This window comes from Sus scrofa, chromosome 13 (assembly GCF_000003025.6).
Source record: "Sus scrofa isolate TJ Tabasco breed Duroc chromosome 13, Sscrofa11.1, whole genome shotgun sequence".
NCBI classification, from domain to species: Eukaryota; Metazoa; Chordata; class Mammalia; order Artiodactyla; family Suidae; genus Sus; species Sus scrofa.
In genome coordinates, this window is record NC_010455.5 from 4,739,711 (window position 1) to 4,751,069 (window position 11,359).

The following is an 11,359-nucleotide window of genomic DNA, read 5'->3' on the forward strand; positions in this document are numbered from 1 at the left end:
GAGAAATAAGGAAAAATCACATCCCAAATCTCAAATGTTTGCAATGTTGATGGATTCTTTTCAGTACTTACCCATGGATACACTACATGGATTGATCCCACCCAGTAGTTTCAGCTACTGCTTCAGAAATACTAATAGGATTCCACTCTAAATATCTAGTCCAGGAGTTCCCATCGTGGCGCAGTGGTTAACGAATCCGACTAGGAACCATGAGGTTGCAGGTTCGGTCCCTGCCCTTGCTCAGTGGGTTAACGATCCGGCGTTGCGGTGAGCTGTGGTGTAGGTTGCAGACGCGGCTCGGATCCTGCGTTGCTGTGGCTCTGGCGTAGGCCGGTGGCTACAGCTCCGATTCAACCCCTAGCCTGGGAACCTCCATATGCCGCGGGAGCCACCCAAGAAATAGCAACAACAACAACAACAACAAAAGACAAAAAGACAAAAATAAAATAAAATAAAATAAATATCTAGTCCAAAGTTCATACTCTAGGAGATTGTTATTTTGGTGGCGCACAATGAACCCTGCCTCCCCCGTAGCCATGCTCTTGTGTAATCCTCTCCCCTTGATGCTAGGCTGGACCTGTCCCTGCTTTAAACAATAGATGTGGGGGAAAAAAAGAACTTTAAGAAGCCTTTGCAGTGAGAACATTGGAATTACCAGAGACTGAGACTGGACACATGGAAAATGGAGACTATTAAGAAATCCCCCACCTGTTTGTGTTCTGGGAAACGGCTTCCAACAAAGAAGTGCTCTTGCCCAGGTAAGACTCACTGACTTTCTCATAAGACTACCCAATGACTCCTTATTTACCTATGACAAACCAAACATAGACCTTGCCTTTCTTGCCTAAAGCTGTTGACCAGCTCAAGCACAAACCCTTCACCTTCCAGTTCTTTTGTCCCCTGAATGATAAGCTGAGACTAGAACTGATGACCCCTTGAAATTAGCTGTACAGAGAAACACACATTACCTGGCGGACTGAGACTTCCCCGGATTACAAATAATCCCAAAGATGATCATTCCCTTTAGAACTTCTCCACTCCTCCTTATAAACGTATAAGGCAAAACCACCCTGCCAAGACACTCTGACCTTCAAATTTTGGTGCTCTCCCTTATTGCAAGAGCCTAAATAAAATATATTTCCTTGCTTGTTTTTTGCCTTTGACAGCAACCTCCATTTTTGTCCTGTAGGAGAAACACCATGTAAGAAATCCAACTACTCCGACACCACCAAGCTGTAAGAAGTCTCACCTAGCCACTTGGAGGGGCCAAATGGAGGAAAACTGAGGCCCCTGCTAACATCCCCACCTGTGCTCAACCTGCTACACAGGTGAGTGAGACCAACTTGAAAGTGAACTCTGGCACCCCAGTCAAGTTGCCACACCTGATACAACATGGAGCCGAGATAAGCTGTCTCTGTGCCCAAATTGCAGAAGTTGGGGGCAGATAAAACTGTGGTGTTAAACCACTGAGTTTTGCAGTGTCTTATTAGGTAGCAGTAGATCACCAGAATAGACCTGTGTAGCCAGCTATCTGCCAGAGATGTGTCCTGAAGAGTCCCACAGGCCCCTCAACCCCAACTTGCTCAAATTGAGCTTTTCGAATTCCCTCCAAACCTGCCTCTTCTCTCGTGCCTTCTGTCCCCACTGGTAGTGTATCATCCCTCCAAGGCCCCAAGCAGATAACCTGGGAGCATTCCTGGATTCTTGTTTATCCTACAATAGTCAGTCACCAGGTATTGGGGTTTCTTCTCTAGCCCCACCATCTTCTCACAGCAGATCCTTATCATCCACCTCTGAGCTACTGAGGATTTGTCAGTTCCTTCTGTATTGCAAGAGTCACACATGCACCCAGAGTACCTTAGAGGTTTATCGTCAAGCAGGAAGAGACCAGCCCAGGCATCTCCTATCACCTGCATCCCAGTGGTTTCAAGGCTGGGAGGCCCAGCTGACTTAAGGAGAGTCACAGCAATAAGCCTATCCTTTAGGCCATAACACTAGCTCTAAGGATGTAATTTATCTCTGGCCTCCTCATCCCTAGTCTCCAAGAGAAAACCTGAGGGGTCTGCTCTTCCCCCATCGACTGGTACAGGGCACCATGAGCGGGCTGAGAGTGGCCTGCAGTCTAAGAAAAAGAAACTAATGTAATAAAGTTGATGATTAATAACTCCATAAAACACCAACATGGTATGTAAATTCATTTCATTATGCTACATGTAAAGAAATTCATATTTTTAAAGTAGAAAATTAAATTTGAACCAACATCAGTGTACTTAGGGAAACAGTGATTGAGATACTTGACTGGCTCCTTGTGTACTAGTTGGCTCTCTGCCTGGCGTCTGTGTGCATTCTCTGTCTTGGGAAATGGCAGAAAGCGAGGCACAAAAATTGGAGATGTTATCTAAAAGAGGGAGAAGTTGAGGGGACAGCCCGGGTCAAGGGCTAGCCTCTCCTTTGCCTACCTGAAACTGAGAGCATTTATGTCTTGAACCTAGCCGAAACCCAGATTGGGACTTGAACGCATGGTTTTTCACTCACCCGGTGTCTGGACTTACTGAGGTTCAGATTCTTTGTGCCTCAGTGCAGAAAGAATTCAGCAAGAGACAAAGTAATTTAGTAAGATTGGATGCAAAAGATGCAAGCAGTCAGGCAAGGAGGGCCTGCCCCAAGGATTATGTGAGCCACAGTTTTATAATCCAAGGGGATTGAGGGTGGGAAAAGATGCCTCTTCCTCTTTCTTCAGGTAATAACTCCTTGGTATCTGGTAAGAGTATTTAACCCTATAAGATCAAACCAGGACTGTCCTGGTGCTTATTCAAATCAGCAGAAGGTCCTTAAACTCCTGCCCTTGGTCTGAACTTGAAGAATACAGGCCTCACCCCATCCCCCACCCAGTGACCTGAGGCATATCTCATGCCTCCACTAGTTCAGCAAGCCTGCCTGGTTCTGATGGCCCTCTTGAGCAATTATTAACATGCAGTGGTCTCCCAGAGTTATATCGGTTTCCCTCCACTGTCTTATGGTCCCTTACTGGGACTCCTACAACTACCTGTTTAACTATCCTACTCCATCTCTATCCTAAAGAGACAGCCTGGGCCCACTCTGTCCAGCCAATATCCACACCCCCTCTCCTGGCTCTTTTCTCCTCCACTCCACTCTCCTGGGTAAATACACTATCATTAGATCCTGAAATTGCCATAGTGGCCTAAACTAAGATGATAACAAGATACACATCTGGCAGCAAGAGGGACATGGTAAGCACAGGCTTCATGTGGAGCTGACATTAGGAATCACCTTGGCCTTTGCTACCCTGTTTCATCCATGAAAGTACCTCGCTCAGATCTACAGCAGGGAGCTGAGTTGATTTTTCAGCCTAAACTACCCCTTGGATCCACCACTGTGGTTGTGCCAAGGCCTCATTCCCCCTGGGCTCATCCCAGTTGCTGACTGAGCACAGCACCTCTAATGGGCGGCTTTGGCTCAAGAATTCTGCACAGGCCTGGCCAAAATGTTCTTAGAACTGCCTGCAGTCTTAGGAACTTCCTAGTCAAGCTCCCTTCCTTCCTTGCCTTTTAGCTTTTACAGGCATCAGACCTGAATCATGGTCCAAAGTCCCTCTCCCCTGCTCCTGCTTCCTTCCTTTTATCCTTCACCCATGTTTTCTCAAACATTTGGACATCCCATCCCATCTTGGCATCTGCTGCCTTGAGGACCTGAACTGAAACCCATCCCTCAGACTAGAGCCACAGTTCAAAGGTAAAAATCACCTCAAAAAAAAAAAAAAAAAAAGCCACACATCTATATTCTTTCATTCTTTTGTGTGTTCTATTTTAGAAAACTTTTCATCTTCCAGAGCCATCTATTAAAATGCAGTGAACCCCAGATGGAGATAATAACACGAGTAGAACCTTTCACTATTAAGAAAATAAAGATTAGAGAGTTCCCGTCGTGGCTCAGGGGTTAACAAATCTGACTAGGAACCATGAGGTTGCGGGTTCGGTCCCTGCCCTTGCTCAGTGGGTTAACGATGCGGCGTTGCCGTGAGCTGTGGTGTAGGTTGCAGACGCGGCTCGGATCCTGCGTTGCTGTGGCTCTGGCATAGGCCGGGGGCTACAGCTCTGATTCGACCCCCTAGCCTGGGAATCTCCATCTGCCACGGCAGCAGCCCAAGAAATAGCAAAAAGACAAAAAAAAAAAAAAAAAAAAAGAAAAGAAAAAAAAGAAAGATTGTTGAAGTGCTATTTTGACTACAAAGATAATTAAGATTGTAATAAAGACTGTTAAGCTAATAATAAAAATTACTAAAAAGATTGTAGGATAACATGGGCCATTTGGGTCTCCCCCTCCCCTTTCTGGGTTCCTGTAGCAGATACTTTGGGGACTGTCTCTCTAACTCATAATAAAAGCTATCGCCCACCAACCCTCCACCACCTCACCCTTCTCCCCACCCCCAGTCCCCATCAACCTGAAACCAACAAGGCCAATCAGCTTCTCTCTGAGAGAACTGAGAGTTCAGATTAAAAGGCAGCTAGTTAGTTAGTCTTTGTATGTGGCTGGAACTGTAACCACCCAATGGACTAGACCATTTCATCAGTCAAGGTCTAATCAGGAGACTAGAAACCACTTCAGTTATTTACACTGAAGGAATCTAATGGGGGAATGAGTTATACAGGTGAGGAAAAAACTGAGAACCAAACAAGCCATGGGGAGGTTACCCAGAAATGAGGAACAGCAGGAGCAACTGTCTTACACCTTAGCTGAGGAGACACAGGAAGACCTCATGTTACTGGGGCCCCAGGGCTGAGGTCATCCAGTGGAATCTACACCAGGGTAATACAGAGTCTGAGTAGCTGCATGCAGAGAGAACTGCTTAAGGCAATTTTTCTCAGAAGGTACTTGCAAGGGGTCCCCCTCCCCCATTGACAAACACCAGGCATGGGACAGGGACCCTCCCTATAGAGGGATCACGGCTGTTTGTCAAATGGGGAAGTGGGTGTTTGACAGAAAAAAACAGTACATGGTCACTGCATTCCTTCCATTAGTTACTCAACTTTCTTAACACACATACAACCTTCTGATACATAATTACAAAATGTTATCACCTAATATAAAGCAACTGTTTACTAATCCTGTTATTAAAGAGTAGGTATTATTAGCAGACATAAAACCAATTGATCAGTGGTATTAGGCTTTAAAGTCTCATCCAAATCATAGATATCCTCCTATAGAGAGCCTACCCCCTGCCCAAATGCTGAAATCAGAAATTGATTTGTATATAGTGTCTACCTACCTATGTGTGATAGACGGCTGGGCTCGTATTCTCTTCAAAATTTATTTTCCTCTTCTTTCATTGGAATTGATTTCTTACTGGGCTCATGACCACCTGTCTAGAGACTACATTTTCCACTCTGCCTTGTGGGTGTGTTTGGCCCCCTGATTTTGTTTTAGCATAGAGTATAAGGGGGGCAATATGCACGTTTTCCACATTACTTGCTTAAAAGAAAATTGCTTGCCCAACATTGCCTCTTTTCCATTCATGTGATTTACCACACAGACATGGTGGTGACAGTGTTCAAGGTGCAGAGCAGCAGGACGGAAGGAAACCAGGTCCCTGCATCACTTCACAGACAGCTGCCTTCTCAGCCTTGGTTGCTCCATTACATATTTAAATCAGAGGCAAATAAACTTCTACTTTCTTTAAAGTAGAAGTTGCACACCCGAAACCCTATCCAATATAATATGTAAGGTGGGAGTTACCTAGTGACTCAGCAGGTTAGTGATCCAGTGTTGTCACTGCTTTGGCACAGGTTTGATCCCTGGCCCAAAACTTACACAGGCATGGCCAAAAAAAAAAAAAAGATACGTAAGGTATTACACTTTGTTAACTACGTTGTTATGGGGAGAATCTCATGAAAGATGTCTAGATCAATTTTTTAAGTGATTTTTATTTTTTACATTAGAGCTGGTTTACAGTATTCTGTCAATTTTCTACTGTACAGAAAGGTGACCCAGTCACACATACGTATATACATTCTTTTTCTCACATTATCCTCCATCATAATGACTAGATATAGTTCCCAGTGCTATACAGCAGGATCTCATTGCTTATCCATTCCAAAGGCAATAGTTTGCATCTATTAACCCCAAATTCCCAGTCCATCCCACTCCCTCCCCCTACCCCTTGGCAACCACAAGTCTGTTCTCCAAGTCCATGATTTTCTTTTCTGTGGAAAGTTTCATTTGTGCCATATATTAGATTCTAGATATAAATGATATCATATGGTATTTGTCTTTCTCTTTCTGACTTACTTCACTTGTTATGAGAGTCTCTAGTTCTATCCATGTTGCTGCAAATGGCATTATTTTGTTCTGTTTTATGGCTGAGCAGTATTCCATTGTGTATATATATACCACATCTTAATCCATTCATCTGTCGATAGACATTTACGTTGTTTCCATGTCTTGATTTTTGTGAATGGTGCTGTAGTGAACTACTGGTGCATGTGTCTTTTTCATGGAAAGTTTTGTCCGGATGTATGCCAAAGAGTAGGATTGCTGGGTCATATGGTAGTTCTATATTTAGTTTTCTGAGGTACCTCCATAGTGTTTTCCACAGTGGTTGTACCAATTTACATTCCCACCAACAGTTAGGAGGGTACCCTTTGCTCAACACTGTCTCCAGCATTGGTTATTTGTGGACGTATTAATGATAGCCATTCTGACTGGTGTGAAGTGGTACCTCATAGTAGTTTTGATTCGCATATCTCTAATAATCAGGGATGCTGGCTATTTTTTCATGTGCTTGTTGTCCATCTGTTTATCTTCTCTGGAGAAATGTCTGTTTAGGTCTTTTGCCCATTTTTCCATTGCGTTGTTGGCTTTTTTGCTATTGAGTTGTATAAATTGTTTGTATATTTTAGAGATTAAGCCCTTGTCAGTTGCATCATTTGAAACTATTTTCTCCCATTCTGTAAGTTGTCTTTTTTAATTATTATTATGGTTTCCTTTGCTGTGCAAAAGCTTGTCAGTTTGATTAGGTCCCATTGATTTATTTTTGCATTTATTTCTGTTGCCTTGGGAGATTGACCTGAGAAAATTTTGGAAGGTTGATGTCAGAGAATGTTTTGCCTATGTTCTCTTCTAGGAATTTGATGGTGTCTTGTCTTATGTTTAAGTCTTTAAGCCATTTTGAGTTTATTTTTGTGCATGGTGTGAGGGTTGTTCCAGTTCATTGATTTACATGCAGCTGTCCAGTTTTCCCAGCAACATTTGCTGAAAAGATTTTTTTCCCCATTTTATATTCTTGCCTCCTTTGTCGAAGATTAATTGAGCATAGGTGTCTGGGTTTTCTGTTTTGTTCCATTAGTCTATATGTATGTTTTGGCACCAGTACCATACTATCTTGATGACTGTGGCTTTGTAATATTGCCTGAAGTCTGGGAGTGTTATTCCTCCTGCTTGGTTTTTCTTCCTCAGGATTGCTTTGCAATTCTGGGTCTTTTGTGGTTCCATATAAATTTATGGATTGTTTTTTCTAGTTCTGTGAAAAATGTCATGGATAATTTGATAGGGATTGCATTAAATCTGTAGATTGCTTTGGGTAGTATGGCCATTTTTATGATATTAATTTTTCCAATCCATGAACATGGAATATCTTTCCATTTCTTTGAATCCTCTTTAATTTCCTTGATAATGTTTTATACTTCTCAGCATATAGGTCTTTCACCGCCTTTGTCAGGTTTATTCCCAGGTATTTAACTTTTGGGAGTGTGATTTTATTTATTTATTTATTTATTTTTTTTTTTTTTTTTGTTGTTGTTGCTATTTTTGTGTCCCGCATATGGGTTCCAGTAGGGTTGAATCGGAGCTGTAGCCCGCCTACGCCAGAGCCACAGCGGGATCCGAGCCGCGTCTGCAACTACACCAGCTCATGGCAACGCCGATCGTTAACCACTGAGCAAGGCACCGACCCAACTCATGGTCTAGTCGGATTCGTTAACCACTGCCACGACGGAATCCTGGAGTGTGATTTTAAAAGGTATTGGATTTTTATATTCCTTTTCTAATATTTCATTGTTAGTATACAGAAATGAGACTGATTTCTGAATGTTAATCTTGTATCTTGCTACTTTGGCAAATTCATTGATCAGTTTGAGTAGTTTTTGCGTTCAGTCCCAGGGTTTTCTATATATAGTTTCATGTCATTTGCATACAGTGTTGATTTTACCTCTTCTCTTCCAATTTTTATTTCTTTTGTTTGTCTGATTGCTGTGGCTAGGATTTCCAGTACTATGTTGAATAACAGTGGTGAGAGTGGACATCCTTGTCTTGTTCCAGATTTGAGTGGGAAGGCTTTTAGCTTTTCTCCATTGAGTATTATATTTGCTGTGTGTAGATCAATTTTTAAAACACAAATTGATCAATTCACTTGCCCTTGGAGAAAATGATGTCAACATTTATGGACATTAAGAAGAACATCAGATACTTTGAGACTGCGAGGTTGATTTTTATGCCCTTGTGCTTTTTGTTATCACCAGAGCACCCATGCTCAAAGTTGTACTTAAAAATCTGAGTAGTCAGAGATGTTAGGAAACAGTATAGAATGGAGATTAGGTGCATAGAATCAGAAGTAAAATTGCTCCAGTTCAAACCTAGTTCCAGTCTCTAGGAAGTGCAAATTATTCTAGATAAAGCAGTAATGATTGGGGTTGCTTGTTTGCATGCACAAGATAGCAAATTCTGGACTTTAGACATTGGAAAAACAAGGATATTTTTGTTGTGCTACCCGAATATCTATAACATACCCACTAATATGCCTAAATGGCATAGCGCTAAAAATAATGTCTTAACTTTGTTACGTTAAAAGCACCATTGTTTCAAAACATTGTCCTATATGGAGAAAGAACTTATAGGAGGGAGATAATCAGTGTTGATTTTCTTTTTTTCCCCCAGTTTTACATATTTACAATATTTTATTTTTATGTATTTTTAATTTTAACTCATATTTTCTTCACTTTTAAGTTTTGTTGAAGTATAGTTGATTTACAATGTTGTGATAATTTCTGCTATACAAAAAAGTGATTCAGTTATACATGTACACACATCCATTCTTTTCCATATAGATTATCACAGACTGTTGGGTTGAGTTCCCTATGCTATACAGCAGGTCCCAGTTGGCTCATCATTCCATATATCACAGTGTGCATATGCCAATCCCAAATCCCCAGTCTGTCAGTGTTGATTTTCAATAGTTTTGTGGAAGGATGTTGGAGCCATGGTCGCAATCACATGAAGTTATTTCTTTGAAGTTTTTGTTCTCTGTGATAGCAATTATTTCTATTGGATTACTCATTCATGGTCAGGTACATACCGATGGTTCCACAGTAAACACCTTTCAACATGATTTTATAGTGTCTGTATTCCATATGAGACCCTTTCATTTTTTTCCAGTGCAGGCTTAAAATGTGCCAGGAAAAGGATAAATAAGCAACATGACTTATACTGTTTAGTTCATTTTCCTGTTATGTTTGTCCCATGTGCAATGACCAGTTGCTTGAATGTCTGATATTGCCTAGACTGTGAGCTCCTCAAGGGCAAGCGATATGTCTATTCATCTTGGCATCAGCAGTGTTTTAAATGCTTAGCTTCTGGCAGGTATTCAATAAATGTTTGCTCTGCATAAAAGTAAATATGTAGCATATTATGGAAATTATAAACTTGCTTTACTGTTAAAGAGTGTTTTATTCATTTTATTGCAGTGTAACAAATTACCACAAGTGTAGCTGCTTAGAACAATATAATTTATAATCTCACAGCATCTGCAGGTCCAGAATATGTACATGGTTTGCCTAGGTTCTCTGCTTTGGGATCTCTCATGTGTTTGTGATCGAGCTGTTGGCTGAGGCTATGGTCTCACCTTAAGGTTTGATTGGGGAAAAATCTGTTTCTAGGCTTACATGGTTGCTGGCAGAATTCAGTTCCTTGCCAGTTGTAGGACCAAGGGTCTCAGTTTCTTGCCAATTGGGCCTCTCGAAAGGCAGCTCATCACATAGCCACTTGCTTCATCAAAATCAGCAAGAGAGAGTTCTTAGCAAGACAGACATCACAAATTTATGTAACATAATCAGGGAAGTGACATCCTGTCACCTTTATAATATATTGTTCGTTAGAAACAAGCCACGAGTCCCATCCACATTTAAGAGGAAGATATTACACAGGGCATGTGTAATATCTTCCTGGGGACTCTTTGAGTCTATCCCCACAAGCAGGGACAACTGTGGGCTCTTTGAGTCTGTTCCCCACAAGCAGGACCTTGATATAAATAAGATAGAAGTATTTGGGCCACCCAAATAATGAAGAAGCTTGGTTAGGTTCACATGCTAATTCATGAGAAGGTCTAAATACTTGCTCAAGGAAGAGAGTCTTTCATAGAAGTCCTTAAAGTTTGAATGGGTGACTCATAACTCATCAACAGAAAATAGCTTTTTGAGCCCCAAAAATCACCAGAAAGCTTTTTTTAGGCCAAATGCTCATCTGGAAATCCTTTAAAATGATGACTGAAAAATGAACTTTAAAGTTATGAAATATCTCTCTGCTAGCTTGGGAATTCCCAACAAAATGTCTCATGTGATCCTTGGCATGCTTCAGTTAATTCCATCCATTTGCACAGCCAGCCAGGAATACTAAGCATGCACACAGGAAGACAAATACGTGAGAACCATCAACAACAGGAGAAGTATTAATTAGCTATTGTTGAAACAATGCTGCAGAACAAACAACTCCAATATTACCATGAGTTACAAAAGCATTTATTTTTCTCACGCAGAGATTGCAGGTTGATTGGGGTTCACATGCTATCACTTGGGCTTGGCTTCGCCAAACTGGATGGACTCGAGGCTTTGGGCTAGATTCAGGTCTGTTGCACACATCTTCATTCTAGGACCAGCAGCCATGGCAGGTGACAGAAGTATAAGAGGAACAAATAGAAACATTCAATAACTCTTAAGGCTTTGGCTCAAAACTGGCACACTGGCATTTCCACCCATATTCTACTCGCTAAAACAAGTAATATGGCTAAGCCCAGTGTCAACTTGATGTGGATACACTCTGCTTACTCTAGTGAAAGGCAATGTAAAATCCTATGACAGGAGTTCCCGTCATGGCACAGTGGAAATGAATCCGACTAGGAACGATGAGGTTGCGTGTTCCATCCCTGGCCTTGCTCAGCTGGTTAAGGATCAGGCGTTGCCGTGAGCTGTGGTGTAGCTTGCAGATGCGGCTTGGATCCTGAGTTGCTATAACTGTGGCTTAGGCTGGCAGCTATAGCTCCAATTAGACCCCTAGCCTGGTAACCTCCATATGC

General features: G+C 41.8%; 1 long non-coding RNA gene across 2 annotated transcripts; it reads left to right on the plus strand.

Moving 5' to 3' along the window:
* On the plus strand, nt 399–3,765 carry LOC106505543. 2 transcript variants are annotated; one of them, XR_001300069.2, is made up of 3 exons: nt 399–758; nt 1,167–1,328; nt 1,755–3,765. It is a non-coding gene; the product is annotated as an uncharacterized LOC106505543 (long non-coding RNA). The 2 variants fall into 2 exon arrangements; XR_001300068.2 differs by having other exon boundaries at nt 1,190–1,328.